Raw genomic sequence first — 14,190 nt, 5'->3', positions numbered from 1 at the left:
CCATAACGTGATAAATACCAGGTACACACACACACACACACACACACACACACACACACACACACACACACACACAAATCTAGATAGATACAGCAGATAGATTGAAAGATATAGATTACTAATAATACATTTCAAAGATTTCTATGTATGAAATTGCGCTGTTAAATGTATTATTTAATTTCTTGATGCACTTTAAGCATTCATTTTATTTCATTTCTTGATGCATTTTAAGTAATTTATTACCAAAACATACACTGCATAAGGTATTAAGACAAGTGTCTGTATTTCGAAAGGGTTATTCTCTGTGTTATTTAATCTCAAAACAGAATTCTTGAAAATGCTGTTTTGAAATCTAAAAACATTTTATTAGATTTTATTATAAAATGCCTAAAGGTTATAGGAAATAAAGGCTTTGAAATGTTACTTGAACCTTGAGAGCTGCCTTGAACTTTATAATCCACAGTATCAAACGATTGGTTTTTCCAAAAGCACACAAGAAGCCTTTGTGTTTTATAGCTTCATTTGCTGAATTCGTTCGTACAGCCCTGCTGAAAAATCCAGCATAAACCAGCATGAATTCCATGCTGGTCCAGGCTTGTTTATGCTGGTTAGTGATGATATAGTGCTGGTCTAGCTGGTGGACCAGCATAGTCATGCAATTGAAGCTGGTTCACCAGCATGGTCTTGCAGAGTCGAGTGTGAGTAGACCAGTATTGCGCAGTGTGTTTGGGGATAAGTATTGGTTTTACCAGCATATTTCTATATTTAACAGATTAATGATGCAGAAACCATATAAGATTAAAACATGATTTATTGTAATATATAATTATAACTTTGTAATTTCTTTAGCTCCCTCTGTTGACAGTAGAAATTAAAATGTTAGTTGTTTTAGTAATGATAATTATATTATTAATCAATGTTATCTTAAGGTTTGAACAAAAAAGTAAAAATACAAACCAGTCAAATGTTTCAAAAGATTGGTGTTCTGTTTCAAAGGATCTGTGCACAAATCAGTTAAAATGAGTTTAAAAGCACTTGTGTACAACTAAAACTAAAATATTCAGAGATATGAAAACAAAGAAAAATCCCAAATAACAGCATAATCATAAACAGTTAGTTCAATAACAGGGGGGTTATGAGAAGTGCTATTGCTAATAAAGAGTTTTGATAATGAAAGTTCAAAATTGAAAATCGCTGTTTTTAAAGACTGTAATGCTAATTTGAGAACTCGTGTGTCAAAATCCAACTCTCAGTCACCGATTCCAAAAGGTCTACATAGTAAAAGGTATGCCATTGCAGTCATGAGTATGAAATGTTGTGACAATATTAATAGCATGCACTTTCAACTATTGCTGAAGTAGAATTAATTCAACCAAAGTCAAGGCCAAGTGCCCATATCATCATAATGGTGACTTCAAACAGACCATAAGAAAGAAATAAAACCAAAATGGTTTATAATAACTGAACATTGTAATGATGTTTTTGGAGTAGTTTAAGCATGCTCTGGTTGAGATATCATTGATTTCATTTGCAGCTGATTTCATCTAAGGCTGTATGGCTGAGTCTCTTCTGTTTTTTCTGTTCTTGTTGTCTTATCTTCAGTGATTCTGCTTGTTAACCACAAGTGTCATCAATAAAATGGTCAATCTCGTACAGTGAATCTAATTTATTTCACTAACTACACTACTACTTGGGGGTGACTTTTACTCGATGGATTGGGACCATATGAAAACTGAGCAGTGTTTAACACTGAATGTTTTGCTGTGCCATTAAACATGTAACCTGGATCTTGTGTTTTTCTTATAATAATTAAAATTAATTAGATAATTGCTATTTATTTAACTATGAACACACACTAAGACACATGATATGTAACACGTACATGAGTTTTGGTGGTCCACCAGAACACCTGCTTCACAAATTGTATGCTGGTGACCAACAATGCTGGATCGTTCAGCAGGGAGATCTCCATTAAGAGTCAAACGACTGTCCACAGGGGTCAGCGGATAATCATCTGTCCTCTTCTAAACCGCCATCTGCACGAAAAAACAAAACAAAAAACACAGTGCTTAACGACAGGTTTTAGAAGAAAGCGATTTAAACATGACTGTGATAATTTAAGACACGAGACAAATCTGGCTCCGGAGCACATGTTTCATTTTAGAGGAAACACAAATGGCTTTGTTTCATAGCTCATTTGAAAAAGCAGCGAATGAGGCTCGATTGAAACATATTGCCTCAGGAGCTAATTAAAAGAGACGGGCGATGCTGTGTCTTGGTTATTGATGCCTGTTGACAGATGTGGTGGTTTTTCCGTATCACTCACTGCTCTTTCCAGCTCTCTCTTTCTCTTTCCCGGTTTTATAAAGCTCACAAATAGGCACCTAAGGCAGCAGTTTCCACTTTGCTTACCAAACGAATCTCATTTGCGATAGGTGGAGTGTTGCCTAACATATCTAGAAGTGCCAGCGAGCTGAAGATGTTATATTAGCATAACAAATAGCCGACATCCCTCCAGATACGACCACCGATCAGAGCCGAGCGTTGTGAACAAGAGCGACGGTTCGTTCATTAAACACGTTCATTTGGCACCAAGCAATCCCTGAACGCAGGCAAAAGACTGGCGTGTCTGTTTTTAGATCCCTGACCTGCTTCTGAGGAAATAGAGCTGTAATCTGTCAGACAGGAGCTCGGTCTACGCACAGATTAATTGAATTCTCTTAAATACATGGTAACCCAGTCAGGTCAATTAAATCCTTCAGTGTAATCACAAAACTGTTGTTCACTAATATGAAAGCGTGGGTGTATGTGTGTGAGAGAAAGAGAGAGAACATCCTAATGTGGTTTTTCGCTTTCACGTGTTGATCATTTCACATCTGTTGTCACTATGAGTCGTCCAAACCAGATGAGGCTGTTGATTATAAGTCACTAAGTGCATTTACTTAATGAAGAGGATCTGGAAAGGCACACACCAGTCCATTAGCATCAGCATATGAATTAGTTATTGTCCTTCACCAGGCCTTGATGGAGTTCACCTGTAGAAGGAGCGTGCAGAGGAGACAAGACACGTGACATCCGATGTCATGGACTTCCAACCCGATGTAACACGTCTAAAGGGGCCTCATTTTATTAGAAAGCAACAGTGGAAGAGAGGTTTGTGCTTTTTAGAGCTTGACAGCTGTGGTCGCTGTAAATAGATGTTGTCCATGAAGATTATTTTGTATTTCACTGACAAAAATAACAGCATACCAGTCTGGAACAGTGTGGTTATTGTTAACTTAAATGATTAAAAATTAAGTGAAATAAAATTATATATATAAAAAAATAAAATAAAAATTGAACTGAAGGTATTTATAATTTATAAACATCAATTAGAGCTGAATATCAATAATAATAATAACAATAAAAACATAACATAACTACTAAAACTTAAACTGAAATTAAAATGAAAACTGAAAATATAAACATTAAATCTAACTGAAAATATGAATAAATATTAAAATGTTATATAAATAATGCTAAAGTAACACTGGTCTGGAGGAAGACTATAATCTGATTGCCACTGTTTGAATACTAAAATAATTGATTAATGAAGCTGGTACTTAAAAATGTAAAATGTTAAAAAACAGGAGCCTACATTAACATTTATATTAAAAGTGTTTTAAACTGTTGTGAACATTTTTTTTTCTGCTGTTTTAACTTCTGATGAATAACGACAAACAAACTGGACTTTTTGACTTTTTATAAGAAGGCCTACATTATTCTGTTATTTTCTATATACAAAAAACAGAACATTATTAATTATACAAAAATAGCCTGACAATATCCCAAAAGAAATGAATAAGTGATACTGCTTTAAAAGTCTAATATAACAGGAAAAGTTCACCCAAAATAAAAATGGTCATTTACGCACCCTCAAATTGAGGCAAATCTGTATCTGTGAGACACAAGGATGAGATGATGGAGAAGAGATCTCAGTTTCAAACATTGCAAAATCTGGTCCTGGAAGTATTGGATGAGACTCACTGGAACATTGGATCACTGAACATGATATATTTCTCTTAAGATACTCTAGGAGAAACATCTCCAGTACTTAAAGGAATAGTTCACCCAAAAATGAAAATTCTGTCATTAATTACTCACACTCATGTCGTTCCAAACCACGTTGCATGGTACTCTTGTTAACATGTGGTGAAGACTGACATGGAAGAGAAGAAATTGTTGAATAAAGTTGTCATTTTTGTTTTCTTTTTGCACAAAAAGTATTCTTGTAGTTTCATAAAATTAAGTTTGAATCAGTGATGTCACATGGGCTATTTTAACGATGTTCTTACTACCTTTCTGGGCCTTGATTGCTTCAGTTACATTGCTGTCTATGCAGGGTCAGAAAGCTATTGAAATTCATTAAAAATACCTTAATTTGTGTTCCGAAGATGACCAAAGGTCTTACGTGTTTGATACGATGAGGGTGAGTAATTAATGACAGATTTTTTTTTGTTTTTTTTTTTTGGGTGAACTATCCCTTTAAATGAATAAAATTCTCATAACCCACTCTTCTCAAATCCTCCTGAGCTTTGAAAGAGCATCTAAAATCGTCCTCTGGGAACATGCAACAGTTGTAAAAAGTCACAGTGAAAAGAACAAACTTGACTTTAGTTTATGAGACTAAGCTTATATAGTATTCCAAGCATGTGTTGTCCTTTCCCTCTTCATAAATCCCCCTCAAAACTTTCCTCGTTCTCTACCTCCCACTTCCCTCTTTCTCCATCTTTGCTGTCCATTACTGCAACGTTTTAATCCCTATTGCTCAGGCCTGTCACACAGACAGTGCAGCATCTTGATATGGAGTGTCCTTCACTGTCACCTATCGTCTCCATACAAGAGGGACTTCTCATATCACCTGGACCCTTCGGCTGCCAGATTTATTGCCTTGGAGTGGGTTTAGGTGCTCACGCCTTTCCCTGATGATGTATTCACACTGATACACTGACAATCCAGGCACCTGAGAGCAGAGATGAGCTCCGGCCATCAATAAAGCCCATGAGGATTGGCAGACAGGGGCGTTTGGAAGGCTTTTTTTTTGTGGTGAGGAGGAGCCTGGGGGGTAAATTATTATGGTGGGCCAAGCTGGGAAAAATTAGCATTATTTAAGAGTGACCTTGAGCTTCTTTTGGAGAAGCTAGGATGTGTGTTATAAATTAAAGGGTGCGGCAGGAGGTTGTTGGCAACGTTGCAGCAGGTTTCCCGTAACGTACGGCCCGTACAGGCATGCAAATGAACATATTGTGATGTAAAACCAATAGTGTAGGAAATAAATAGTGATGATGGGCCAGAATATTTATCGACAGATCAGAATCAAACAGCAGGTCTATGGGAGTAAAACAGTGTGTGAGCATACATGCATGTCAATGGGTATGCAAGCTATGAGGTGTGTGTAATTATGAGCCAGCTGGTTGAGGGTATGGGGTCTGAATGATGACTGTGACTGTCTATGACAGAAACTCCTTGAGGGACTGGGACTGATGCACTTTCTACTCAAGTTATTTTACTCATTGTGAGGATAAAAGCTTCAGCTCCATATTAGCGAAATGAGCACTGTGGTTTTCAATATATTATGTTTAGAGTTGACAGAAAAAAAATGGACTTTGTTTGCGACCACACTGTTCAATCTGGCTTGATGTTTTTAGAGGCGTGTTTGGAGATAAAAATGGCTTAAACCAGCTTAAATAGGTTTGTTAGTCTAGGGTTGCCACCAAACTGTTTAAGCTCTTTTAGGTTTTAAAGTTTTGTTGAAGATAAAATTGCGTAAGTCCCCCTAAACTAGTTTGCTAGTTTAGGCTTGCCATAAAACTGCTCAAGCTTGTCTGGCTTGATGGTTTTAGAGGGGTTTTTTTGCTTAACAGTTTTTCTCACTAAACTGGCCAAGCAGGTGTTGAGCTATAGCTTTTAGATTGGTTTTAGGATTTACAAATTGTCTTAAACCAGTCTAAACTAGTTTGCTGGTCTAGGCTTGCCAGCAAACTGTTTTTAAGTTGTTTTAAATGGGCTTTTGGGAAAAATGTCTTAAACTAGCCCAAACGGCTTTGCTGGTCCAGGCTCGCCACCAAACTGTTCAAGTTGGTCTAGCTAGATGGTTTAGATGTTTTTTATATGACATTTCCATATATTGAAAACTAGTGCTTATATTTTTCAATATACAGCAATATATGCATTGACAATGTATGGCTATATATTGATACATACAAATATATTTAGAAATTAAGACAAAATTAAATCTAATATTTATAATGAGTCTTTATTGCCTATATATTGCACATATATGCTCCCATATAAATGTGAATGTATGTACACACATACAGTATATACACACATTCACGCAATGAGTTATAGCAGATCTCTAGTTCCCATCATGCTTTGCTTCTGACTGTTAAAGGATAGTAAAAATGTTAAAATTAAGTGTTATGTCATGTGTTTTTGCTCAGTATTAATATAGGGGAGATCTGTTAATGTTCAATGTTGTATTAGAGTCTGTGGTCAGGAAGACGATTGGCCAAACACTGTTAAATTATATGTTACTTTATTTAAAAAGTAATGGTAGTGCAATTTTTAGCACAGTGATAGTCTGTGCTTTATAATAAAGTGCTTTATTATGAGCAGGTGTGCTTATGCTATTGTAAACTAGCTATATTTTAAAATATGAAACGTGTATATCATAAATGATTATTAAATATAAGAAATATATATTTCCATATATGTGTGTATACTGCATGAGTAAATATATGTTCAATATATTCTTACACATGCAGTAAGGTATCTTATCTCATGTACATCTATATATTATAAAGTGTAGTACTGAATATAAAATTACATATATTGTGATATATAAGTAAATATATTGTCGCATATTTTTCAATATATGAAAGCGGCAAATCCTTATGCATTATTCAATATATTGTAATATATTTACACAATATATTATTCTATATAATTTCTAATATACCATTTTGTCATTTACTATATTGATCATTCATATATTAGGAAATATATTTTCTTTGCGTAAGGGTTAGACTTGCCACAAACTGTTCAAGCTAGTCTGGTTTGATATTTTAGAGGAGTTTTGCTTTGGCAGTTTTTCCTCACCAGAGTAGTTTGATGGCCAATAAATTATCTTTGAGTGGCTCAAGTTTTTTTATTTTTTATTTAAGTTGCATGGTAGATGACTTAAAACATCCCCAGTTGAAACACACTAACGATTTGAGCCACTGATAATCACAATTTCTCTGTATATGAAATTGCTGTCTAATAGGTTCAATGAGTATATTCTCAGAAAAAAAGAAAACTGATCTAAACCAGCTAAAAAAAGCCCAGCTTAGACCTGAAAACCATTTTAGAGAGGTTTAAGATGTTCTGGTTCATGGGTAGCTAATTTATATACTGCGAATTCCCACAACTTCTTTTCATAGTCCTACTCAGTATATTTGTCTACATTTCCAATTAAAAATATCTAAAATAACTTAAAACAAAGTCAGCTTTACTTGCTGGTGTAAGATGGTAATTCATGGTCCTTAGCAAGTCCTAGCTGGATCAGATAGTCCAAAGATATGGTATTAACTTAGTAGACCTTGGTTAATATGGTTAGACATCATCTAATGATGATGATGGATTACATACATCAAATAGGTTTCATGTTCTAAAAACAAGCTCATCCACCTTATGATCAGGGTTTCCCTGCAGGGCTGCATTCACATAAAAGTACTGCATAAATTATTTGTTATCTATAAAACAAGCTCATTTGTTTGTGTTATAGATGCATAGCCTCGAATTAGGGGAATGATTGCAGATCTTGTGTACACTGCCATATTCTTAGTGTGATGTGCTGTTTACTGCTGAAGAGCCTGGGAGACAAACAACAGTGTGTCAGGCTTTGCCAGCCTCTGCGCCTTTGCGATAACATCCCTCCAATGTTGTGTTTGAGATGTTTGTCTTGGCACGGTTCATCTGTGTGCCCACATACTGTCTTGGTATGCTAAACGTGAACACATGCACAAAACGTTGTGTCTAATGAAGATTACATTTGATAAATACCAGGCATGTCAAAATCGCTGAAATGTGATGCACGATAGAGAGATATTTAAAAAAAAAAAATCTGGGAAGTGCTTCATACAGCTACATCTCTGCTCTTTCTTATCTTGCTAAATAAGGAAAACAAAATTGGCTAGCTTTTAAGAATAGGGCTTTGGGGGCTCTAGCACCTGCCTTTTTCCAAAATTAACCAAAAGTGCCCCTCTCTCAACAATTATCAACAATAATATTGTGGTCAATAAAACAAAATGCATTTGAATTAGAAGAAGTCACATTAATTGCAAGTAGTGTTTAATTTACTCCTATACACAGTGCGTATTGATATATATCACGTTAACCTTTGTGTTAACTGAAAACTTTCCATCATCAATGTAATTTTTTACATTTCGGAAAAATCTGAAGGCCATCCGTCACTTTGACAGATTACGCTGAGGGTGAGTTATTTTAATTTGTAACGGTAATTCCCACCCCTGTCCAGTTGGTGGCGAGTGCGCTCCAGTGTGGCAGCAGAGCGTGGGATCATCAGCCAACAGAACAAAAATAAAACTGTCACGAGTCTTTTGCTGTGCCTTTGATTACACACAGACGAGTACACACGTAGAGCGAAAGAGATGGCAAAGTTCCCTATCTGTCGGTCACTACGAGTTATGCCATGATTGACATTATGGGGATTCACTTGGGAGCCCCATTCATCTCTGACTTTAAGAGAAAACTGCAAACGGAGACGTTATGTCGTGACAACATAGGGGGTTCACTTGGGAGCTCCAATCCTCGCTGACTTTAAGAGAAAACGCCAATGAAATTTGGCTAGTGGATTTTGCATACCTGAGCCACTCCCCATGCATACGGGTATAAATAGGCGACAGGTGAATCCACTCTTCAGATTTTTGCTTCGGAGTCGAGTGGATGAACGTGTTGATCTCCACAAAGCCATTCATCATCTGTCTGGAAGCTGTTCTGGTTGGCGTCACGGTGCGAACAGCGGTGTCCCTGTCTGCAGCGATTCCCTTGGGCACTTCAACTAAAAGAGCAGATTTCCTAAAAGAGCAAATCACAGTCGGTTCGCGTCTTTTTAAAGACGCCGTTCTGGCCGTTTCCTCTTGGTTGCGGTCGTTTCCTAACCTCCGTCGACAGCCACGATTGTTGTGTTCAGTGTCTGGGCATTCAGCACGCTGAAGCTGCATTCGTGGATGGTTCATGCGTTCACTGTGAGCGTGTGACCATGGCAGCGCTGCGATCGCGCCTCTCTCTCCTCACGGGGATGGGAGGGGCTCCCTCTGTCACTACCTGTGCTGGCTTCTCTGCCGCGAGCAGACAGCCATCGGTTAGTGCTCTGGGCGATCTGAGGGTTACGGTGAGAGCCTTTCCACCGGGCCAGTCCCCACGGACCTCTCACACCTCCCGCAGCAGCTGTTCTGTGCGGCTCCCTGGTGATTCTGCTGTGCCGTCTCACAGCGTGCCCAGCGTTTCATTCGGTGCGACGATAGAGGATCAGATATCGATAGCAGCATCGGGGGATGGGCAATCGTCCTCTGAGGATGAAGATTTGGCGGGGCGGCCCCCCTCTGGTGTTGCCGCCGCTGCCGAATCGGATCCAGAGCTGACGGCCGTGCTTTCCCGGGCCGCCACGGCAGGATGATTGGGTCCTCAGCACAGGTCGTGGCTCGCGACCACACCCTGCCCTGGTTCCTTTCTTCCCGGAGGTGCATGAGGATCTGATGAAGTCGTGGACGGCCCCTTTTTTCAGCCAGAAGCCACTCGTCTGCCTCCATCCTCACTACCCTAGCGGGGCGGCTAGGGGGTACGTTGGCATTCCCCAGGCGGAATTGCAGTGTGCCCGCAAAACACCGCCACTTCGAGGAATTGTCCTCGTGTCCCGTACAAAGCTGTAAGCTGACGGCCGCTCTCGCGAGTACACCAAGCCAGGGCATTTAAATGCACGAGGGTAGCACCAACCCTAGGTTGATGCTAGGTTGATGCCGGAGCTGCGCTCGGAGACTGACCTCGCCCGACGGGCGACGGAAGTCACAGCGCATTCCCTCGGGAAGGCGATGTCCACACTTGTGGCCCAAGAGCGCCATCTATGGCTCAGCCTTGCTGAGACGAGCGATGTCGACAAAGTGCGCTTTCTCGACACTCCCGTCTCCCAGGCTTGGCTGTTCGGCGACGCCGTCGAGGACTGTACCCAGCAGTTCTCGACAGCACAGAAGCAGACCGAGACCATCCAACACATCTTGCCCCGGTGTGATGCACCATCTGGCACCGCTCCACCGTGGGCCAAGCCCCAGTCTGCTCGTCGCCGTGGGCGCCCTCCAGCATCCTCCAGAGCGATGGCTGCGCCGTGCCGCTTCCTCACTCTCGCCCACGATGCCCCCCTTTGCTAGGAGCCAAGAAGCTGCGGTTAGGGAGTTCTGCTGTGATCAGACAGAACACAATGCCTTCTGGCCTATCCAGTTTGACTCCCCTTAGCTGCACCACCGCGGGTGCGTCGATTGTTCCTTTGGTGCCACTCGTACGGAGTTTGGGGGCGTGGCTTGCGCTGCCCAACCCGTCCCGCTGGCTCATTGGCACAATCCGACTCGGCTATGCGATTCAGTTCACTAGGCGACCTCTCACATTCAGCGGCGTTCTCGAGACTTCGGTGGCAGACCGAGATGCACCTGTCTTGCACGAGGAAATTGCTGTCCTCCTGGCAAAGGATGCAATCGAGCCGGTCCCTCCAGCCGAGATGAAGCAGGGGTTTTACAGCCCTTACTTCATCGTACCCAAGAAAGGCGGTGGCCTCTGGCCATTCCTGGATCTGCGAGTCTTGAATCGGGCCCTTCACAAGCTTCCGTTTCAAGATGTTGACGCAGAAGCGCATCACCAGATGCATCCAGCCCCAGAATTGGTTTGCAGCGGCCGACCTGAAAGATGCTTACTTTCATGACTCGATGTGCCCTCGACACAGGCCGTTCCTACGGTTTGCGCTCAAGGGTCAGGCATGGAAGTACAGGGTCCTCCTCTTCTGGCTGTCCCTGTCCCCCCGCGTCTTTACAAAGGTTGCAGAGGGCGCCCTTGCCCTGTTACGGGAAGTGGGCATCAGGATCCTCAACTATCTCGAGCATGGCCCGTGTGCGAGAACAGTTGTGTGATCACAGGGACCTAGTGCTCTGGCACTCTGCCAGCTGGGGCTTCGGGTCAACTGGGAAAGGAACAAGCTCTCCCTTGCGAAGAGAATCTCTTTTTCCAGTATGGAGTTAGACTTGGTCAGTATGGTGGCGCGTCTCACCAACAAGCGTGCCCAGTCCGTGCTGAACTGCCTGAATTCCCTTAGAGGCAGGACAGTGGTACCACTGAAACACTTTCAGAGGCTCCTGGGACATATGGCATCCGCAGCCGCAGTCACGCAGCTCGGATTGCTGCATATGAGACCACTTCAGCACTGGTTACACTCCCGAGTCCCAAGGTGGGCATGGCGTCGCGGTACAGTTCGCGTGACCGTCACGCCAACGTGTTGCCGCTCATTTAGCCCCTGGATGGACCTTGTCTTTCTACGGGCCGGGTGCCCTTAGAACAAGTGTCTAATCATGTTGTTGTCATAACGGATGCCTCTAGTACGGGCTGGTGCGCTACATGCAATGGGCAGGCAGCCTCGGGGTTCTGGACAGGGCCTTGACTGCTTTGGCATATCAACTGCCTCGAGTTGCTGGCAGTGCTACTAGCCTTGCGGCGGAGTCGGCCACTGCTGCAAGACAAGCACATGTTGGTCCACACGAACAACACTGCGCCGGTTTCGTACATCTACCGACAGGGAGGTCTACGATCACATCGCATGTCACAGCTCGCCCGACATCTACTCCTCTGGAGTCAGACGCGGCTCAAGTTGCTGCATGCTGTCCACATTCCGGGGGAGATCAATTGTGCAAATGACACACTCTCACGACAGCTTACGTTCCCCGGAGAATGGTGAATCCATCCCGAGACAATCCAGCTGATCTGGAGTCAATTTGGGGAAGCCCAGGTGGACCTGTTTGCCTCCCGTGAGTCCTCCCACTGCCAGCTGACCTCGGGCTCTTCGCAAGTATGCGTTTCCCCCAGTGAGCCCCAGAGGAGCAGGTCTTACTGGTTGCACCTTTCTGGCCCAGCAGGACCTGGTTTCTGGAACTCATGCTCCTTGCGACAGCCCCTCCCTGGCGCATCCGCCTGAGACAGGACCTGCTCTCTCAGGGGCTCGGCACCATTTGGCACCCGCGTCCAGACCGTTGGAACCGTTGGAACCGTTGGAACCGGCAGACCAAGCTGATTTGTCACCAGCGGTGGTCAACACGATCACTCAGGCTAGAGCTCCCTCTACGAGGCAAGCCTATGCTGTGAAATGGAGTCTGTTCGCGAACTGGTGTTCTTCTCGCCGAGAAGACCCCTGAAGATGGGGTTCCCTTGAGCCACTGGATTCAGTTGAGCTTAAGTTCCTGTCTGCTAAGACAGCGCTCCTGACAGCACTCACTTTCATCAAGAGGGTCGGGGACCTCCAAGCATTTTCGGTGAGCAAAGAGTGCCTTGTGTTCGGGCCTCACGTTGTCCTGAGACCTCGGCCTGGATACGTGCCCAAGGTTCCCACCACTCCCTTCCGAGATCAGGTGGTGAATCTGCAAGCACTGCCCTCAGAGGAGGCAGATCCAGCTCTTGCTTTGCTGTGTCCCGTAAGAGCACTGCACATATACGTGGACTGCACCCAGAGCTTTAGAAGCTCTGAGCAGCTCTTTGTCGTGAGCCCCAGAGGAGCAGGTCTTACTGGTTGCACCTTTCTGGCCCAGCAGGACCTGGTTTCTGGAACTCATGCTCCTTGCGACAGCCCCTCCCTGGCGCATCCGCCTGAGACAGGACCTGCTCTCTCAGGGGCTCGGCACCATTTGGCACCCGCGTCCAGACCGTTGGAACCGTTGGAACCGTTGGAACCGGCAGACCAAGCTGATTTGTCACCAGCGGTGGTCAACACGATCACTCAGGCTAGAGCTCCCTCTACGAGGCAAGCCTATGCTGTGAAATGGAGTCTGTTCGCGAACTGGTGTTCTTCTCGCCGAGAAGACCCCTGAAGATGGGGTTCCCTTGAGCCACTGGATTCAGTTGAGCTTAAGTTCCTGTCTGCTAAGACAGCGCTCCTGACAGCACTCACTTTCATCAAGAGGGTCGGGGACCTCCAAGCATTTTCGGTGAGCAAAGAGTGCCTTGTGTTCGGGCCTCACGTTGTCCTGAGACCTCGGCCTGGATACGTGCCCAAGGTTCCCACCACTCCCTTCCGAGATCAGGTGGTGAATCTGCAAGCACTGCCCTCAGAGGAGGCAGATCCAGCTCTTGCTTTGCTGTGTCCCGTAAGAGCACTGCACATATACGTGGACTGCACCCAGAGCTTTAGAAGCTCTGAGCAGCTCTTTGTCTGCTACGGAGGTCAGCAGAAAGGGAAGGCTGTCTCCAAGCAGAGGTTGGCCCACTGGATAGTGGATGCCATCGCCTTGGCGTACCAAGGCGAGCCGTGCCCCCTGGGGGTGAGGGCTCACTCCACAGTAAGTGTTGCCTCCTCTTATGCGTTGGCGCACGGCGCCTCTCTGACAGACATCTGTAGAGCTGTGGGCTGGGTGACACCGAACACCTTCGCGAGATTCTACAGTCTCCGCGTTGATCCAGTTTCTTCCCGTGTGTTAGGTAACAGGTAATCGGCGGGAAGAGCTGGCCGGTGCCACACTTGCTGCGCCATTCCCCCTCACCCGGGGATGCGAGCGCCTTTCTCCTCCTCCAGTAAGTTCCCCGGACGACGAACCCTGGTTGAGTATCCTCCAGCACCCTCGGCAGTCAGACTGGGCAGAGCAGTCTGACGCCAGGCCCAGTATCGGTGTTAGCTTGCCTGGGTCTCCAGTCATCCCCTGTATTGGGCTAGGTGTCCATATGGCTTGATTCCCTGCGGGCAATCCCATGTGTATTCTTCCACGGTAAGGTTTCTCTCTTGGTAAACCCGTGTCTTCCCTTTGACAGAGTGTTCTGTCAGTCTCTGCTGGCAGTTGCTCCATCCCTACTCTCAGGTAGGACCTGCCCCAGAGACCCATTCCATATGTAGTACTGCCCCAGGCCTGG

The sequence above is a fragment of the Sinocyclocheilus anshuiensis genome, unplaced genomic scaffold (genome assembly GCF_001515605.1).
Source record: "Sinocyclocheilus anshuiensis isolate Anshui unplaced genomic scaffold, SAMN03320099.WGS_v1.1 scaffold165, whole genome shotgun sequence".
NCBI lineage: Eukaryota > Metazoa > Chordata > Actinopteri > Cypriniformes > Cyprinidae > Sinocyclocheilus > Sinocyclocheilus anshuiensis.
Note: the sequence above shows the minus strand (reverse complement) of the source record.